At 36.1% G+C, this 4,127-nt stretch overlaps 1 long non-coding RNA gene across 3 annotated transcripts; it reads right to left on the bottom strand.

The window, feature by feature from the left end:
• Nucleotides 1-207: 207 nt before the first annotated feature.
• LOC125223562 (uncharacterized) lies at nt 208-4,070 on the bottom strand. 3 transcript variants are annotated; one of them, XR_016134562.1, is made up of 3 exons: nt 3,749-4,038; nt 1,793-3,587; nt 208-376 (listed from the first exon to the last, which is right to left on the bottom strand). It is a non-coding gene; the product is annotated as an uncharacterized LOC125223562 (long non-coding RNA). The 3 variants fall into 3 exon arrangements; XR_016134561.1 differs by lacking the exon at nt 208-376 and adding an exon at nt 807-1,178; XR_007176740.2 differs by lacking the exon at nt 208-376 and having other exon boundaries at nt 1,702-3,587; nt 3,749-4,070.
• Nucleotides 4,071-4,127: the final 57 nt, after the last annotated feature.

Here is a 4,127-nt window from a genome sequence, read left to right as displayed (position 1 = left end):
CCTCATATTCCACTAACTCATTCCTACTCACATTTTATTATAAAACCAATACTTTAAAAGTAGGACCCACATCCCACCAACTTTTTCAACTCACTTTCTATTACATTTCTTAAAACTCGTGCCAAGTCAAACTGTGTAAAATTATGTGGGACGGAGGGAGTAATTTTTATATTTCATTAAAATCTATATTTTATTATTCGCGATGAATTTATTTAGGATTCACATTTCTATTATTCACAAATTAAATAAACATATTAATAAACATCAGATTTATATATAGAAAAAAAATTTGATGTATAGACTCTTGCACCTCTCTATCAGCAATTCAGCATCAGTTTCAGTTCACTTTATGTATGGTCCTTGTCTTCAAGAGATCCTATCAAGCAAAGATTCAAAACCATAAAAATAGTACAGAAATTAGGCATCTCAACATTTCTTTGGGGCAATTTTCTTTTTACTCCACTTCAATAGAATGACAAAAGTTTAGTATTTGTACAGATATATTTCCCTGGCGAAAGATATGATGCAATTTTATTTTATACGTACCACCCCTTCTGTTCCACAATAAGAGTCGATTTTGCCATTTTGTTCCGTCCCACAATAAGAGTCGGTATTTCACTTTTACCATAAATGTTAAGTAGACTTCACATTTTATTATATAACTAATTTATAAAAGTGAGATCCATATTCCACTAACTTATTCAACTCACTTTTTTTTACATTTCTTAAAACTCGTGTCACAGCCAAATAGAACTAACTCGTGCCTAACTCGTGTCATAACTAAATAGGACTCTTAATCCGGGACGGAAGGAGTATAAAAGTGTAATATCTTTATGTATTTATACAAAGTAAGGAATCCAGGTGGAATTGAACCACCATCCTCTCAATGCACCCTTTGGGTCATTGAGCGCTCTGCCATTTCTGAGCTCATGGATCCATCCATATATCATAACAGAACTCAAACAAAACTTAACCAGTTTACCCTATTTAAGCTCAGAGATTCAGAAATGACACCTAACGCAGACAAAACCTTTGGATTGATTTCTTCACATCGAATACTCTAGCAGTCCAGAAATGGAGCTCAGCCTTAATTTCCCATTTGTCCATATTTCACACTTCAATCTTCTTGAATGACAATTTGCATCTTCATTTCCCATTTTAAGATTCCTCTACACATCCTGTTGTATTTCGAAATGAATTATTATAGTAACTGGTTCTCACAACTGTTGGCACTATTACATCACTACCGCGCCCATAACGCATATAATCACAGCAAGCGAAAGCATAAAATAGTTCTAAACTTTATAAGAAGTAACTCAAGCTAAACGGCCCGACAATTCATGAGTCAGACGAACGAATTGAATAAGGGCCTACCGATCTAATAGGACGCGCTTAAACGAGCTTTGTAGCTATATAATGATAGATAACCTTAAAGACAGGAAAAGTAAGCTTAAAAGCCTCTTATTTCCAATCAATCAAGGGAAACGACCCGACCATGAGGAACAAATGGAATAAGGGTCTACCGTCTATGTAGCTAGGAGTTATGAGTTAAGAGCTATTTGTCATAAACACTTAATTCGGAAACAGTAACAAATATAATACAAAAACAACCAAATGGAAATAACTGCTAGCAAATTAAACCAAGCACATTTAGATACTGCAATATTGGATACTTAATGTTGAGCAAAGATGGCAATAAGATGAATAAAAAAGAACATAGAATTCATTTAACAAAATACCGATGGAAATAAGATGAATTAAAAAAGAATACAGAGTTTATTTAACACAATACCAATGGGGTGGAGCAAAGGGCATTGCAGTATTCTCAAGCCCAGCACTATCATCATCAAATGTCACACTTGGCCAGCTGAACAGTGTTTACAGACAGAAGCGGAAACCAGAGGAAAGCTTAACACCAGCTAGCTGTTTAATAGATTTAAAGAACCAGTTCAGCCAAAAGAGCTAACAATGCTATGTTCAGAACTCAATTAAGCAAGACTCGAGTTTTCAAACAGCTTCACAGTCTAGAGCTACAGTTGATGGGAGAAAAATCTTCAAACTATGTCACAATCATGACCTTGCAAAAATACAATAAGTCACAGTTGATATATCATCCATTCAATGGGCAGCACATAAACTCGAACACAAACAACCAATCACCCTTGAGATGGCTCATTCAATATCAGCAGCTCACTCAGCAGTAGCAGCATATTCCATATCCAACTATGGGATCAGCCTAGGAAACTAATTCTCATAACTTCATTTGCGCCCTTCTCTAAGAAACAGTAGCAAAACCTCAAAAGAAATATGGTTCACAATAGCTAATACATAACAAAAGTACAAAGTCGTGCCTTCACAACATAAGGAATTCCCTTACATGGGCACTAACTCGAAGCTATATACTCCATCCAAATAAAAAACTAATAGAGGTAAACCAACAGATCAAACCACAACAACAGTCTTAATATAATAAAAAAAACTAAGTAGCTTAAGATAGCCAAAACCATACTGTTCAATGTACAACCTTGTACAAAACCAAACACAACCATTCAGTCTTTGACTTTGAATGGAAGGCACAATAGCCAAAACCATACTGTTAAAAATGTAAACTTTGTAGATAAACAGATAAGACACATCGAGTCATTGATTTTGATTGGAATGCTGAAAGAGACAATAGATAGAATTTAATTGATTAACAATTATAAAGATACAAATGCCAGAATGAACTGCGGTAGCAGGCATGAGCCAGCAGTGATACCATGCACTTGTTGTGCTTATTGTTATGGTGTATAAAAGTGTCATGATTTCATGTGCGTGGGGCGCAGAAATAGATTGATAAGCGGTGGATAAAAAATTTGAAACTTAATTGCCTCAAAATTTGAAACTTAATTGCCTCTTGAGTAACTGCTTTCAGAGTCATGTTTTGTAAATCAGATAAGTTAAGGACAGTATTGATAGATATTAGATAGTAAGAGATGTTGAAGAGTGCATATTTGTACCTGAGGCCTTAGGGAGTTTTGCCGAAGTACTGAATAAATTGGATACAAGACAAGTAGAAAATTAATAACATAAAGAGGCAGAGTGCTAATTTGTACCTTAGACGTGCATTCGTCGGCCCCAGCCCTCAGGGAGTTCATTTGCGTTGATTTATATCATGTAATGTTACCATTCAAATCCATCAAATACCGAAACTGTTTACCGAGTTATGAGTGCTGAACTAGATGATGGGGAAGGGGATAGGGGTATAGAAGAAGAAGAAGAAGAAGAAAAAAAACGGAGGACGCCGCACACAAGAGGGGAGAGCCGATGAAATCACCGTACCATCTCCCCTCTAAACACAAAACAATAGCTTTTATTATGTGGTGACCTACCATGCGAGCGCACCCAACATGGTAAAGGCCGATCAGCTCACACCACTCTACTTTTCTCTATCAAACATCACTCACACACTTTTTTTTACATACGACCATAACACTAACTATAGTTTCATTTATACAAATGGCGAACCGCACCTTGGAATGGAATTCTCTCGTTTTACAAATCAAGTTTCACCGGTTTTTTAGATGATGAATGGATAAGATCGTTACCTGCAAAGAAACACGTTACAGTATAAAAGTTAGTGAAATAAATACAACTCAATCACGGAAAGGAAAATCATCGAAGGAAAAATCGAAAGCTACTCCTAACCAAATCCAACAAAATCTGAAACAAATAGAAGGAGAAATCAAAATTAAGAAAAAGGACATACCATCGGCAGATATCCCCGAACGAATTGCACCGAATCAGCTTATTGCTGAAACAGATCTCTCCGATAATCAGAAAATCAAACAAAAATCAGCCGAACTTAATTTCAAACGGGGGATCAGAAGAAAATTTATGAAATCTTCATCGATCGGCCGTAGATTCAGCCAAATAGAAAAGCAGGCAGCAGAAAATCAAAGGTGAATACAAACGCCGAATATACATAAAGAGATCGAAGATCAGCTGAAGATCAAAACCTACCTAAAAAAAGATGAAAAAGGGAGGGAGTGACAAATATTTGCAGCTGCAGGGCTATTTATATAGCAGAGGGTGGGCTGATCTACGGTTCAGATATGAGTAGGTGGATGTAAATAAACGGTCAGATG

Source organism: Salvia hispanica, chromosome 1, assembly GCF_029641045.1.
Source record: "Salvia hispanica isolate PSC_SH4W2 chromosome 1, Shi_PSC_v1, whole genome shotgun sequence".
Taxonomy (NCBI): Eukaryota; Viridiplantae; Streptophyta; class Magnoliopsida; order Lamiales; family Lamiaceae; genus Salvia; species Salvia hispanica.
Note: the sequence above shows the minus strand (reverse complement) of the source record. Positions and strands in the feature narration are given on the sequence as shown.